This window comes from Propithecus coquereli, unplaced genomic scaffold (assembly GCF_000956105.1).
Source record: "Propithecus coquereli isolate 6110/MARCELLA unplaced genomic scaffold, Pcoq_1.0 Scaffold98, whole genome shotgun sequence".
Lineage (NCBI taxonomy): Eukaryota > Metazoa > Chordata > Mammalia > Primates > Indriidae > Propithecus > Propithecus coquereli.
The window spans coordinates 336289-353315 of record NW_012156173.1 but is presented as its reverse complement, the minus strand read 5'-3'; the positions used below and the strand labels follow the sequence as shown (position 1 = coordinate 353315).

Sequence of the window (17027 nt, the reverse complement as noted above, 5' to 3'; positions counted from 1 at the left end):
AAAAGAGAACATAAAGATCATCTGCTGAAAGCCCTGGTTTTACAGATGAGGGCACCACGGACCAGAAAGGCCACATAATCAGTGGCTCAATGGAGATGACAACTTCCCATCCAGTGCCCTTTGCAACCCACCATACTGTTCTCCAGGCCGCACCAGTCCCCTGGTGCCCACAGACCACCCCAGCTGCTAGGTGATCTGTGGCACATTTACCAGACCCCTCCCCACCAGCCTAAAAGCTCTCATAGGAGAGGCTGGGGGGTGTCCATCGGCCTGTATGGCACCACAACAAATGCTCGTCCATGTTGTCTGAGTGCTTGGGCACACATCAGATCTTAGCAGATAAAACGTATCTTAAGTTAAGGAATAAGTGGATTCACTCGACAAAACTGCAAACTATACATTCCTTAATAAAACGAAGGGTCCATCTCATTGCTGGTTTGTTTTTCTGTTCCCATGCAAGTTCTTTTTCCAACTGTGTTTTCTTTAACAAAGACTCCCCCATCTTGGCTCCTATTTAGGGAGAGTAATACTATATAAAATTTATTTTAAATTGCCTCCTCTTTTAAATTCTACGTTCCGTTTGATAAGTAATGAGCATTACTATGATGACTTATTTTTTTATCCTCTGCTAATTTTGTTTAGGAAACGTAAAAGGTGACATTTGCTTTTATGTTTCTTCTTGTCTATCTTCCTAAGCTAAATATGAATTTCTTTTCCATTATGCTAAGAGTCATCATGGGAAGGAGAGGATTTAACCAATCAGTTCAGATTCACTCCCCTTATATGTCAGTAGTTATCTTTCTCTGTCCAATGAGCTGTTGTCAAAATTCTGAAACTACACGAAGTCCAAATATAGCAATCTAACTCTTGGAGCATTCAAAGGCTTCACTAAAAATTCCTCTAAGTTAAAATAACAAGTGCAGCCATCCTTCCTGACAATGATCTTTCCTGAAGAATCCCTTCTTGATGACGACTATCTTTTGCATACTACAAGCATTTACCTAGACCTGCCTCTGAAGCAACAGGTGAAGCCTTTTTGTGCTACTGCCTGGAAATTATCCACAGAGACTTCCCACGCAGCAACTCTCTCTCTCTTTACCGAAGGCTTTCCCAGCCTAGATACAAAGCTAATTATAACCGGGGTTACGAATTATAGCTAAATTATATCATAATTATAAGCTCTTTAGTAGGGCTTCATTAGAGAAAAATTATTCTCAACACTTCAGTATATATTTTTATGAGTGAAAAAAATCTCATAGCATTAAATTGTTAAAACATTTAACTACAGTTTCCACTTAATGGAAGCATTATTTCCTGGTCAGAGGGACTCCTATTCTTCACTTGAGCCATTTAAAAAGCATGAAACCACAATCGGATGCTTCTATATGGGTAAACACTAATGGGAAAATAAAACGAGGTTCAAAAAGTTTCCAAATTTAGCCTAGTTTTCATAAAATGGTAATATGCTCTATTATCAGTAGCCAAATAACAACAGCTTCTTGATTGTTTTCTATGCAGTTGACTATCAGTACTTTTGAAGGTCTTCAGACCAAAGGACAAGGTTTGAGACACTTTAGCCCATCCTGTTTAGTTTTGAAATACGCTAGACTAAGGTGTACAGGAACTGATTCCAATTAGTCAATTACATATATGTAAGGCATCTGCTTTTCTCTCTGACATTACCAATGCCTGATACTGAACAATGAATTGTTTTTATTACACACACACACAACTTCTCTAAATCAAAGAGCAGTAAATACACACAGAGAGCTTACGCCTACACAATGCGAAGTGTTGGCTTGAACAATTAATTATCACAAAAGAATGATTAATGAAGCAATCTTGCAAGCCCTCGGTCCTTTCTCTTAAGGACAGACTACATAGGGAGAAGAGTAGCGCTGAATTTTGCACATAATTGCTTCGCCCCTCCATTTTGCCTATGTAGATACTACCACATACAGACACTGCTTTGGGAGACCCCGACCACACTTTGCTCTACCATAAATTAACGCTGTGGACGTCTTCACCGAGAATGCTGACTCTGGAGCCGAGACAAAGGAGGGTGTTGCTTGGAGAAACCCAGCCAGGCGCCCCCAGACTCGGTTCTCCAAGGCTGCCCCGCACGGCTTCTCTCGCGCTCTGGGGACTGAGGAGTCCGGAGCCGATGGCGGACTTGGTCTATTTCCCAAACTTCAGGACACAGCGTTTACCCTAACTCCGGAGGCTGAAGCGGAGCGGAGGGCAGGGGGCTGAAGAAGCGCCGGTTTCGGCTGCGGTGGGTGCCCAGCCGCCTCTGCACGGCGACACCGTTTCCTTCCCTCTCACCTGTCCTGAGCGCCGGGCCTCGGGGGTCCGGTCGCTTCTGCCGCTGTCACTCCCGGCTCCCACTCCGGCAGCTGTCGGGACGTCAGGCGCTTCCGGGAGGAGCGAAGAAGGCGGCGGGGTCCCAGGCGTCAGCAGGAGTCTCGGGAGCCGCGGGCAGCCGCGCTCTTCCTCCCCATCCCGGCGGGGCTCGGGCAGCCGACGCGGCGCGGCCACCGCGGGCGGATGAGTCAGGCGAGGGGGCGGGCGGAGCGGGTGGGGGCGCCCCTATCCCCGCGCCGGGGGGGCACCGGCGGCCTCGGGGCGGGGGGCGCGTGGCTGCTGCCTGTGCCCGCTGCGGGCTGCGGGGCCGCCGGCCGCCACCACCGGGCGCGCAGAGCCGGAGCGCTCCTGCCCTCCGAGGGCACCGGGTGCCGCGAGCCAGGCAGGGCAAGCGACTCGCAGCTTAGGCGTCGCCGCCACCGCAGCCAAGGAAGACAAAAGAGAGCGGGGGCTAGGAGGGGAAAAGTTTTCTGCAGGGCTCCGGACGGATCCCAGCCCCAAACCGCACTCCCCAAAGCCCAATGAGGAGGATTGGAGGCGGGGGGCGGGGCGGGCTTCCAGGAGCGTCGCGGTAGGGACCCCGGACCGTGTCAATCTCGCCGCCGCCCAAGACCCGTGGGAACTCCCCTGGGCCTGCCGCCCCCCTCCGCCTGGAGGATGCAAACAGGATCTGCTCCTTCCCCTCCAGGACCCCCAGAGCGGCCGATCCGCGCCACGGCCACAAAGTTGCACTTCCAGAACCGGATCACCCGCAGGCAAAACCCATCTTCGGGAACAAAGTACCGGCTTTCAGACGCTCTTCTCCGGGCTGGAAGGCCGGCGCGAGGAGACGGACACGCCCACCCGCGGGGCGCGCCCGCAGCTACAGTGGGACCCCGGGTTCTGGAGCCAGGGACCCTGGCCTCGCTGGTCATCCGCAGCGGTGGGGGCGCCAAGGCCGACGGGGGGTTTTCATGGAGTAGGCGCCGCAGGACCCGGGGCTCCACGCCCCTCCGACGCTTTCTTATCAGATGCCGCCTGGCGGGTCGGGGTCCCCCTGGCGGGCTGCGCGGGCGCTGCGCGAGCAGAACCAGACCTGGCCCGGAGAGGACGCTGCGAAGGCCCGCTCTGTCTGCACCGCTCTGGGGAGCCCGGGGAATTAGCCACCGGCCCCTCCCCGACCCCTCCCCCACTCCGGGAAAGGGACTCCGGGACGGTGGTTTAGGGGTCAAGGATCGTGAGCCGGGGGGTGTGCAGAAGCGAACTGGATCCCTGAGGGCTTCGATTCAACTCCAAACATCAAAACCAACGAAGGGTTCAAGTTACTCCTCCTTGCCTTCAAACGTCCAGTGAGTGGAGACTGTATCATGTTCAGAGAGTAAAATATGATAGATACCTCTAATTTGGCAGAGCCAGAAGTGATGTCTGAATACATGAAAGTCAATTCAGTAAGTAAAGTTTCACGTAAAACTCAGACTACCGGATGTTCCAGCCACCGCTCAGACGTGTGCAGAGCAACCAGCCCCCTGCTCTGGGGTTGTGGCGTACCTGTGTCCCCTGCATGTGTTTTAAGTGGTGGACTCGGAAGGCAGGTGTGGTATCCTGGTGCAGTGTATTCGTGTATTTTAATGTATGATCTGTTGATCTATTTTCAAGAAAAGTTGGTTTCCGGGGGTAGAAAATGTGTCTGTCAGAAAGAGAGAGAAATCCATGAAAAATTTTCCACATTAAAAAAAAATCTTGAAAATCAGATATGGCACTAAGGAGAGATTGTAGAAATGGCTTTCCTGTGGTACAATCTTCCTGAATTTGGAGACGGGGCACTTTTAGTAGAAATGTCACAATCAAAATGTTTTTAAAAAAGAAAGAAAAGAAAACTAAAGAAGTTGGGGGGGGGGAATGAGTCACCTTTATAAACCATCTGTAGTTTTATTTTTACCCCACCTGCATATTCTAGCCTACAACCACCTGCTCAATTCTTTTAGGTTTTCTTACATGTGTTTGTCAAGGCGCTCCATCAAAGGAGTGTGATTCCAATGGGCCTTCCATCTAGCTGTTGCCTCTGCATTTTGTAAGGAAGGACCTGAAGCCACTTTTCTCTAGAAAGGTCCTGAGAATGGACACAGCCTTGTTACCCTCACTGGCTTCTTACGGAGTGAGTAATAGGCTCATAGTCCATAAAGATCATTTAACATGATGTCCTATCTAAGACACATGTGAAAAGTTTACAATAGTCATCTGGCCACTTTAGTCATTGAGTGACTGAGCCTTCCTCAAAAAGGGACTGATGAGGGCCATGAAAAAAGAAATCAGCACATTCTTAAGGCCACACATATTGATGATTCCTTGTTTCTGAACTTAGATTTTACTGGTTCAACCAGAAGAAGAAGAAGAAAGATAGACTGAGTAAGATCACCAAAAGGGAAATGTTTAAATTTCTTTTTAAAGATAATTAGTATTAGTCTCAGAAAAGACTGAGGTAAAAATGTCCTATAAATAGAGTATTATCTGCACTTCAGTGGTCCAAGCAACTCTCAAGATATTAGTTATAAATTTTTCCCTGACATTGAGTGCCCAAGGCAGTCTCAGGTAAATTATTTAATCTTTACTAATGGCCAGTATCTTTCTATCTGAAAAGTAAATGTGCCATGCCAGTAATGGATTTGAATTTAGCTGCATGTCCACTTTTGACATAACAGATGGAAGTCAACTATTTTCTACTTCTCGACATCAAGCTGCACTGCACTTCACACATTTCTTTTTGCTGTGTCCTTGAGATGTGTAAATTTCCAGTAGAACAAGCCTATTTTATAAGAGTACATAGTGGAAAGAGAGTAATCCAAGCTCCCTGTAATCCAAACTCAACTGTCTACTAACAGAGGGACTTTGAACCTCGTTTCTCACATCCCTTAAGTAGGAACAAGGTACCTATTTCACAGTGTTGTGAAAATTAAAGGAAATAAAATATACATAAGAGTCTTCTTACCTGTCAGGTAGATCCTCAACACATACTTAGTTGAACACACACACAACTCACACCAAACTTGTTTTTAATATTATTAACATAGTCAAAAAATTAGACTCTTCCTCTGGAATCAAGAATTAACTTGAGGAAAATGTCAAAATACAACACTATAAATGAAAGCCTAATGGGTGGCAAAGGATTTTTAATGAATTAATTTTGGAAACATATACTGTAATGAAAAAGAATGAGTATCCTTAAGTAGATCAGATAACAAGACTAAGGGAAAGCCTGTTAGAAAGTTCGTGTGGGATTAAACTCATTTTCTTTTGCCATAAATGTAGTCCCTAGAATAACTACATCTGAGAAGGGGTCCTCAACCAGAAAAAAAATGTATTCAATGAAAAACAAATGGGCTTGTTTGCTAGCCTTTTATCTAAATTACTTTGCTCTAGCTGTGAAATAGATTGATAGTCTTAAAGCCCCTGAGGTATTTCTGCTGGCAGCCATGGTTGCTTTTTCAAAGTAGGAGGTAAGAACAAAGTTAATAAGGAAAATGGTCTTTCAGATTTTATCTTTACAATAAGAAAATAGATGGAAGGAATACAGTAGAAAGAAGGTAATGGAAATACATTTTAAAATAAAATTTTAAGGTCATTTTTGTTCCACTATGATTTTGAATAGTACTTGGTTGTGCTTTCCATTTTTTCTTTCCTTTTATGTACAATTGACTAATAGTTCAGTGGATTTAGCAGCAGAAAGATATTGCTAACTTCTTTTCTGTTCATTAAATGTGCAAGTAAGAGTGCTAATCCCTCTCAAATAGATGTTTTATAATGTTGAGGTTAATACTACTACTTAAATATTTTATAAATTCTGTATTAGATACATCCTTATTAGATAATAAACCTGATTAGATTCTTTTTGCCTGAGGGGCACTGGCAGTATACCATTTAGAAATGTGAAAGGAGGCACTCTCTCCCTTCTAAAGCCCCAGTTCTTTCCTCTGGACCAATTTGTAACAAGGCTAAGGGAAGACCATTAGGACGTTTGCGTAGGATTACACCCATTTGCCTGCATGAAGGGAAGGACCTAGCCATGTATACCTGAATGAAGGGAAGGATCACCAAATAGCTGATAGCAATCCAAGAATTACTTTTTTAAAAAAAATCTGACTCTGTGTTCCGTTACAAGAGTCTAGCCATAGAAGAATATTAGAGATTTGACTTAAATGACAGAGATGATGGTAGTCATGTCCCACCTGCTACACTGTCCATGGTACTGAATCAGTCGTTCGTTATTAGCACCTGACTACTCAAAGTGCGTCCCAGGACCAGCAACCTTGGCATCACTGGGGAGCTGCCGGAATGGCAAGATCTCAGGCCCCAGCCCAAACCTACTAAATTATACTCTGAAGCTCAACAACATTCTCAAGTGATTCGTCTGCATGTTAATATTTGAAAAGCGCTACACTAGGACACAGTTTACATTGACTGCTGACTTCCCTGGTGTTCTACTTGTATCAGCCCTCATTTCAGTTCCCTCCAAAGACACAGCCCAAATGCTGCTTTTTTAGCTGCACTTCATTTGGTGATGGAGGTGTGTGTTACATGGAAAGCATAGGCTTTGAATCAAACATCTAGCCTAAAATCTCAACTTGTACTATTCTGAGCTTCATTGTCATCAACCATAAATGCCAAGGATTATAATATGTCTTTTTAATGCTCTTCTAAGTATTCAATGATAATAAAATTGTAGCTGTAAAACACTTGGCCTGGCAGATAGCAGATGTTCAACAGAGATTTCTCAACTACTTTGTGAGTGATACGTCTTCAACCAAAGAGGGGTGCCTCTCAGCATAACACTCTCAGACATGGTGAAAATTTATCATAAAACCATTTAATCTCTAATGTCTGCTCAATCAAGTGAAAAATACAGACACATTACATTAATGGATAAAATAAAATTTTTCAGTTTGGGGTTTCTCAGCCCATAATCATGATCCAAGGTAAAGAAAGATAAGGAATTTTTGACAATTTTATTAGATTTGTCTTTATTAAATTAGAACAAAATGACTTGGCATCCTAAAACTCTAAAATGTTCATAAATATCTGTATGTCTCAATTCTACAACCAACAGAAATTTGTACACACATACAGCTGACTTTGTAAACAGTAATCATTTATACTTATATATAGACCCAAATTAGGCCACAATTTTGGTAAAATAGAATGCAATTTAAATTGTGCTGTTTAGGAGCCCTGGGAATACCCTTTTACACATTTATTTTAGAGCATGAGAAAATGTTGACACAGTCATTTTTCAAAAGAAACTTCAATCCTGATAATCTGTTTTATTACAATTGTCATTTAATGAATTTTGACACTAAGGATCATTGTTCATTGTGTCACTGCTGAGCTGGCAATACCTGTTTTCTATAAATGAATGAGCTATAATGAGCTTGATCATGTCAGATTTTCTCTTAGGCACTACACTGAGTTTTTAAAGGTTATTGGAGAATACCATTCTTCACCACTCCCCCGTTTTTCAGTTTATGACCACAAGTCAAGGGCCTGGCTCAAGATCACATAACCAGAGAATGGTAGGAACATGACTATCACCTGAGTCTTCCTAGTCCTAGTTCAATGCTTACTCGACACTCATAAAACATGATTCACGTTAGAGTGCTTTCAAAGGCCCAAGTGATTGAAAGATTTTAGCATATCCCTACAAACATATGCATTTCCCCAGCTTTACCACACCTCCACATCTAAGGAAACAGGCTTGTGGTCAAATATGAGCAGAGCTTCAATTTTAGGTTGTTCATTTATCAATATAGACAGCATTCACCTGATGCATTAAACATTACATTCAGTTGGGGCTATATAGGAAAGAGTGAGTCACAGCCCTTTTCCTCATATTTATTGTGGTCTGTTATGTTTGGCCTTTCATCAGCAAGTAACTGTAGCATGAAAAGTGCCCTAACAGGAGTACAAAATGGTGATATAAAGTGGGGTCATCAGAAATCTTTTGGGGAGCTATAGTTCAAAGGAGATTTCAAAGACCTAGGGATACAAGATCTTGGCTTTGAAAGATGAGGAGGCTTCAAAAGACAGACAAGGATGTAATAATTTAAAGAGAGGGAAATTTGTGTGCAATTTCCAGATGAGAAAACGGTGTTGTGCATTCAAAGGAGTAGAGGTCAAATCAGGGTAGCTGGAGTGCAGCAAGTTAGGTTGGGAGCTATGAAAAGGAGATTATAGAGACAGGCAAGGAGCAGCTCACAGAGAGCCTTGCATTCCAGGTTAAGGGGTTTGAGTTTTATCCTGGAGAAATCAGGGAACCATCGAAATGTCCCTTTGGCAGCAGTGGTAGAGGTTGGATGGAAGGGGTGGGGGAATCAGAAGCAGGAGGCAAAAATGTTAGAATATTTTTGTAATACTTCAGGTGAGAGAAGATGATGAACCAGGACATTGGGAATAGGGATGAAGGGGAGAGACACCTACAAGAAACACTTAGCATTTACTGCTTGGGGAGTGTGGGATGATGCCTATGTTTCTGACTTAGGTACCTACCTGGGTTTTCCCTCCTCATGTAACCAACCAAATCCAGAAATTCTACACAAGTAAGTAGAATCAAACCATGATGTTTCTTCTACAGTAGTTCCATGGGCAGTGCATTACAATGATTATTTTTATGTTTAAACATAAAAGATATAATTGATAGTTTAAAACTTCCAGTAGATTGAAGGCTCCCAAAGTTTACCCCATTCCACTCTACTCATTCAAATCTCAGCATTGGCCATCTTTCAACATGTGTCATCACTGTCTCTGAAGAACTTTATATTTTTCATTATTAATTCTCAATGTGTTTTGTTGCTGTTGTGTTCAATAGAAATTTTTATATTTTCTTCACTACAATTTGTTGTAGGTAAACCCTGTGTCTTCTACTTCCTATGTAGCTAAAAATAGCACCTAGGTTACAGCTTTTGCCTGAAGGTGTGGCCCCACCCTGTACCTGTATAAATGATCTTTTTGAGAAGTCATGGAGGTAACATACTGGGACTATATAAGAAAGAAGGAGTTTGTGTACATGTGGTTTAGTGAATGTGGGATCTGGGGTGCTTCTCTGGGCCAGAACCACTGTCTAAAGGAGACTGAACCAACCAGATATTAATGTTACAGGTGCTATGACCACATATTCCAAAGCAGAAATTATACAAGGTCTGATATTAGAACCTGATGACTGTCCCAGAAAATCCAGAAATGCCAAAATTTGGACTCATGGTGATGAGCAGAGCACAGAAAGTTGCCTTTTAAAATAAGTAAAGTGGGTATGGGGTTGGAGAGAGATTTGTTAAAGCATACAAAATTACAACTAGGTAGAAGAAATACGTTCTAGTGTTCTATAGCACTGTAGGATGACTATAGTTAACAAATAGTAAGTTTAGTCAACGAAATAATTTCATATCAATTCAATACAGGAGTAATCATTGAAAGTGGTTATTTTGTTTTACCTAGGGATGAGCTTAGAAAAAAAATTTCCAAATTTGTCGTACTTAATTTTCAAAAAGAACTCTTATGTACTTTTTTCAAAAAACCTAATCTTAGAAATATAAATTAAGTGGAAAAAAATACTTTGACTCTTGTTAAAACACAGAATTTCAGAAAATAAGTATTTGTATATACAGTTTCTGATACCAGTATTCAATGTACAGAGAGATACACAGACTTTAAAATCATTGTATTTCTGCTAAATAAGAAATGAACACTGAGCGTTTATTGGCTATTTTCACCACAGTCTACTCCTGTGTCCTCAACACATTAGATCTATTCAAAAGTTAAAATTCAGATCTACATAAAAGCAATGGATTGCAGTATTGTCTATAATAACAAAAATATCATATCTAACCTTCATATAGTACTTACTATGAAGTAGGCCTTATTCTAAGCATTTTATATGTATTAAATCTTCACAGTAATCTTCTAGAGTAAGTACTAAATTTTTTCCATTCCAGCTGAAATAAGTGGGACTAAGGGAGATTAAGTAACTTACACAAGTAAGTAAATGAAGGAACTGGGCTCATGAGCCCATACAGTCTATGGGCTAATACAAAGGTCTATGCTCTAACTACGTTAGCTGCCTCTCAGTGAAAACTGGAAATCACCTCTGTGACCATAAATGGGAGACTAGTTAAATTATATGTACATATGATGGAAGACCATACAGCGTTCAACAGAAATATCTATATCCACTAACATGGGCAGATGTCAAGAAGACGCTGTTAAATGAGAAAATAAGATGTAGAACATCTTGTACAGTGTGATCTCATCTTTTTTACAGAGTGTGTGTGTGTGTATGTGTGAGAGAGAGAGAGAGAGAGAGACATGGCAGGCAGGATACATACCAAAATATTAAGAGAGGCTATCAGTGGAAAATGAAATTGAAGAGTGAGCAGATTCTTCTAGTTTTTATTTTAGACAATTTTCTTCCTTCTAATTTTTTATATTGACATTGTATTATTTTGATAATGACCATTTTTAAAATAACATCCTTTCCCTCCTCTGTCAGCTGTGGACACAGCAGAGGGATGGATCTTACTGATAAATGACAGATTTTGAAAGTTCACCTGCATATTTTTAGAACTTCAAATCTGATGTGTACATACAATTTTAAAATCTGGATGTTACCTCATAATTCATCAGCTAAAATACAAAATTTTCAAATTTTTACTGAGATGTACACTAGGAATTGAAAGCTTCCTGAACGTTCATTGTGTCTAAATGAAAGTTTTAAGGAATCTTCTGGCAAATGTAATCAATGTGCAGCTTTATCTTTTAGATATGTCAAAGAATAACTTACTTCAAAACATGGGAAAAGGCAAGGTGATAGTTGCTTGGCGTTTTTACTATCCTGCTAGGAATAACATTGTCTACTTAGATTCTTCAGCCTGTATGGTGAAGAAAATGCAGCTTTTTATCACAGTATTTTGGATTAGCTGCCTACAACTGATAAAAGAACAGAAATAAAATGATAATTGTTGCTATTAAGGAAATTAACCCTAATAACTAGTCTTATACCTAATTTAGTATTCCTTTTCCTAGTGACAAGATAAATCTTTATTCCTCAAGTGCTTGTCAAACCAGCTCTTTTGTCTTCCTGTCAACTTCTTATTAATTACTTAAACAAAACTTCATCATATGCCAAAAAAAATTTGAGAACTGTGCTTTCACAAAGTTTACCCAAACATACTCAACAATGATGCTCTTCTATGGTGTTCAAAGAAGTGAGTGGTATACCAGTAGGTTTTTCCTGCACAGATAGATCAATCACCTTCTAGAGTATTTGAAATTACTTTTTAACCTTGAGAGAGAAGATACACATTGGAATGTTGAAGCTTAAGGAGTTTAACTTGCCCAGGATCTAGCAGGTAATAAATGTTAGGGCTGGGGCAAGAACACAGGTCTCCTGTCTTCTTGCTCAATACCTTCCTATGCAAAAATGCTCTCTTTAGGAAAATGGTCACAATGGAAATACAGGTGGTTTTCCAGGGGCTACTTCAAGCCAAGAGGCCAAAAGTTAATGTGGGATAAACTCCCACATCAGTAATTTTGCTAGATGATTGAAGGAAGATTTTTTTAAACTAAAAAAACTTGCTGAAAAAAATTTTTAAATCACACAGATTTTTAAAGATGAAACACAAAATATCAAAGAAATTCTGCATTCCCATAGGTTTGACCAATGTGCCCACCTTGTGGCACAGTAAATATGAAGGAAAAAGTCCACTTTTGTCATCAAAAGGGATATTTTGATGAAAGTGTTTGTGAATCACTTGCAACATGGGAAGCTAAGCAATACTAAGTCACTCGGACTTGAAAGCATATGAAATATGAATTAATTACTGCAAGCCAGTGCCTACCTGATTGTCCCCTTATTTCTTCCCTGTAGTTCCAGCAGAAGAGTGACTTCTCCACAAAAAGGTGAACCCTACTAGGTCCACAAAAGGGCAAAGGATTGAAGACAGGGCACATTTCAGTGAACTCCACCTTCAGGGAAAAAAGAGGAAAACCAAGAAGGCTGGGCCCTCTGGTATTATCTACTGGAATGTCAGAAACAATATACTTGGGATAACAACTATTTGTTCCTGTATTCAACACATTTTTCATGAGTTCCTACTACTATGTCCTAGATCATACTTACCACCCTCAATGACTTAGATGGCAGAAGAACAGATATTAATTACACACATAATATAACCTCTGGAAGTAATAAGTGCTATGAAGAAAAATAAAGTAGGGTAAGAGGCTAGAGAGTGATCCTGGGATGGGAATGTGGTTTTGTACAAAAACACCAGGGAAGTGCTCTCTAGGAGGTGATGTTTGAGCAGATTTCTGCAAGGAATAAGGTGGGACCTTGTGAATATCTGCAGGAGGGTCAGACGAGGCTGAGGGAATGGCAAACGCAGAAACTGTGTGGCAGAATGTTCTGGGCATGTTTGGGGACCAACCCCATGGCCCGCCTGGCTGAGCAGATGAGGAAAACGGTGTATGGGGAGAAAGGGAAGAGGTAAATACTTCTTGTCCTCTCTTGACTCCCTTTGGGGTCTTGTGTTAAAGGTTCCTCTTGTCTACATCCATTCACCTCTGAAATGCTCAACTCAATACCAGTTAGGAAAGCCAGCACTCTGCTCTGCGTCCAGCCTTTCTTTCTACTCCAGCTTAACTGCCTGAGACAGAGTCTAGAGATGGGGAGAATGATTTGGATCGTCATAGTATTTCCAATCCAGCTTTTAGCTGATAGCTTTGCATTCTGGAGGTTACTTAATGATTGGAGGTAATTTGTAATCATAAATAGGAGAATTAGCAGTTACTAATGGCAGGGGTGATTTTTTTTTATAGTAACAAAAGTCATAAAGTAAGAGGTTTCAATTCAAAACTCCTTAAGTTGTCAGTCATACTTTGGTTTTAAAATATGATGAGGGAAACTGCTGAAATAATTTTAATACGCTTTTCCTCATAAAACCTTAATGTCTTGAGTTATTTAATATAGCTCCTTGACCCAAGTTGATCCCCCTTTTTATATGAAATAACCATATTAATTTTTAATCAAGGATTTTCTTGCTTAAAAACTTCTGTGGCTGCCTGTTGCAACAAGACAAAGTACAAAATATTTAGCTTTTTATAACAACCTAGTATGCTTTTCACCTGTCTAGCCTCATCTAAAAGCCCTCTCATGGGACTAACAGAACCACCTTACCTGGATGTCCTAACAGTTGATTTGGGAATGGGGCACAATGACACATGACCCGTGACAAATACAGAGAATTTCCTAGTCCCAATTATGAAACTCTGTCTTTTTTTCCTTGAGTTCCCTGCTTTAATATGTGAAGTCAGGCAATCTGACTTCTTTTGTACCACTTGGGGACAGCTGACAAATTCTCACCTCCCTGCTGTGCGGTGGGGCTTAGAAGCTCAGTGTCTGTATTTACGCATTCAATAAACAGGTGCCAAGGGCATGCCTGTGCCAGATACTAAGGCTCCAAATCCTGCTGTCTCTCTGGGATGTTCCAGGAGACTTGGACGCTCTCCTTATCCCCACCTCCCCCAAACTAATCTCGTTCATAATTTTAACTAAGACTTGTTTTAGCCTGGAGAATTGTCTTTCCCCAGCACAAATACAGTTCTATTTAGATTAGCACAGCTTCTCCTGTTTTATTCAAAGCACTCCTTTTGGATGAGGAACACCCTCACAGGCAGGAGAAGCTGAGGAGTTGTTTACACAGATGCCTGACAGGAAATACCTCAGCGGATGGCATCTGCTTGTTTCTGCTTGGTTGAGAAAAGAATTTGTTAGTTGTTGAGGTTTGTCTTTTTCATCTCCAGGTTCCTTTTTCTAACATCTTTCTTCCTTGAGTGAAGGCCCTGCCCTCTACCTCCACCTCCACGCAGGCACCTGATACCTTCCTGTTCTATTCAGGCTTCCCCACCTCCCCCATCTCCCTACCGTACCCACAACATAAAATCCAACTCAGTGCAGCACTCGCTTATTAAGGACCCATTAACTATTGAGCCGCTTGCTCATTGGCCCTCCTTAAGAGGTTTAGAGTATTAACAAATTGATAAATTTATTTGTCACAGCCTAGTTTTAGATCAATGAAGCATCTCTTTTTCTTCCATTTGTGTACTATTCTATGTTTCAGATATAAATAAGTTGTACAGAAATTTTGGCAGAGGAGATGGAAAGAGTAGGTTGGGCACTGTGGGGACAGGTGTCCTAAAATGGTATTAGGAAAATTTCCTAGGCTGAAGTAAAACTAACACAGTCTCTTTTCTTTTCTCCCTTCCCTTCCCTTCCCTTCCCTTCCCTTCCCTTCCCTTCCCTTCCCTTCCCTTCCCTTCCTTTCCATTCCCTTCCCTCCCCTCCTTTATTCTCCCCACCCCTTCTTTCTCTTTCTCTCTCTTTTTCTATCTTTCTTTCTGGAAAATATGTATATATTGGGGGGTGGCATCTTCAGAGAGGAATTGCCGATTAGGGGCCAGGAAAAGTCAGAAGTGAGTATCTCTGGAAAAATGTTTAAGCATAATACACTAAGAGAATAAATTTGGATTAAAAATTGGATTCCAGTGTACAAACATTTACATAGGTAGTGACATATATGTAGGAAAAATAACAAAATGTCAGTAGTAGTGTTCTTAGTGGTTGGGATGGTTAGAAGAGAATACTTTTTTATGTGTTATCAAATTTTCTGCAATGAACATATATTAATTTATAATAAGAAATACAGATTGGTAATAAGATGAGGAAAACAAAAGCCAGAAAAGTTTTTGTCCTTGAATGTTTTCTGCTGTCTTGGGGGGTCCAGTGGGCCCCTCTCATGGGAGCTACTGAGGCAAAAAAGGTGTCCATGACTCTTTGTCAATGATTTCTTCTAGAACTTGTACCTTCTCTCCCGCCATTTTCCTCCACTCCATGGCCACTTCTCAGTTCAGTACACCCAGCCCCTAGCTTGCCCAGCCCACACATGTCCTTTGCCCTGGGACTGAGCTCTCCCCTCAGTGAATCAGTTCTCATGGTCTGACTCCCAGGAGAGGAGTACGTGAACAATGTTTGAATCAGGACAATAATGGAGAATTGGGCCTATAGGACACATATAGCTTTGGTATAATACTACAGAGACATGCCTTTTATTATGTAACTATTTCTTTCATCCATGCATCAGTACGTTATTTTTTGTACTGACCATGAAGTTTGTGACAAAGTTCTGTGTGACTAGAAGGCATCCTTTTCACTTTCTTGGTCGTGACTTATGATACAGGTAGCTCACTTAAGATCCTGAATTGTGGAGATTTAGGGTTGACTCAGGGGACCTCAGGGAGAAAGTCTGAGCTTTTTCACAAAAATGAAATCTTTTCTAGTTAGAAAGGTTGTTTGAAAAAGATTCTGAGTGCTATTGATAATGCTTTCCTGAAATTGCCTTCTATACTAGGTAATATAAAATTAGACAAAAAAACTAAAAGTACATAAAAATCAATAACAATAATTCAAGAAGTGATTAAATTCCATTTTAATGTCCAAAAAGTTGTCTTTTTTTTTTCAGATGTTTTCTAAAATGATTTACTTGATGCATTCCAGAAATATCAAGTTTTGTTCCTTGTACAGTAGAATCGAGGCCCCCCCAACATGGTCAGAATTTGCTAGGTTCACCATCTACACTGTTTACTAAATTATGGTCAGTACTTCCTTTCCTTTTGCACTCTATAGTGCCTTTGATAATTTTATAAGATTTGAATAATATTTTTGAATGCTACCTTCCAAGAAAGCTACTTAGCTTCTTATTGTGGGTCAAGCACAATTAAACTACTGAGTTACATATGAAATTTACTATATAATTAAGTGTTGGGTTAAAGAATTGTCTTTCTTTCTTGTTTTTGTTTTAATAACAGAGTCTCACTTTTTAAAATATAATTAAAGAAAAAGAGGTGTTTATTTCTGGTATTATGGAAGCCTGTCTAGATGGCCTGGTATTTCATACTTTTAGAAGGAGATCCTAGTCCCAATTATGAAACTCTGTCTTTTTTTCCTTGAGTTCCCTGCTTTAATATGTGAAGTCAGGCAATCTGACTTCTTTTGTACCACTTGGGGACAGCTGACAAATTCTCACCTCCCTGCTGTGCGGTGGGGCTTAGAAGCTCAGTGTCTGTATTTACGCATTCAATAAACAGGTGCCAAGGGCATGCCTGTGCCAGATACTAAGGCTCCAAATCCTGCTGTCTCTCTGGGATGTTCCAGGAGACTTGGACGCTCTCCTTATCCCCACCTCCCCCAAACTAATCTCGTTCATAATTTTAACTAAGACTTGTTTTAGCCTGGAGAATTGTCTTTCCCCAACACAAATACAGTTCTATTTAGATTAACACAGCTTCTCCTGTTTTATTCAAAGCACTCCTTTTGGATGAGGAACACCCTCACAGGCAGGAGAAGCTGAGGAGTTGTTTACACAGATGCCTGACAGGAAATACCTCAGCGGATGGCATCTGCTTGTTTCTGCTTGGTTGAGAAAAGAATTTGTTAGTTGTTGAGGTTTGTCTTTTTCATCTCCAGGTTCCTTTTTCTAACATCTTTCTTCCTTGAGTGAAGGCCCTGCCCTCTACCTCCACCTCCACGCAGGCACCTGATACCTTCCTGTTCTATTCAGGCTTCCCCACCTCCCCCATCTCCCTAC

General features: G+C 41.2%; 1 protein-coding gene across 1 annotated transcript in view; it reads right to left on the bottom strand.

Moving 5' to 3' along the window:
• The window catches only part of TMEM200A (transmembrane protein 200A), a 73990-nt gene extending 71410 nt beyond the window's left edge, over positions 1-2580 (bottom strand). The window contains exon 1 of the mRNA XM_012665198.1: positions 2326-2580. The gene's annotated coding sequence lies outside the window, so the exon portion shown is untranslated. The remainder of the gene's footprint in view (positions 1-2325) is intronic.
• Between the last annotated feature and the right edge of the window lie 14447 nt (positions 2581-17027).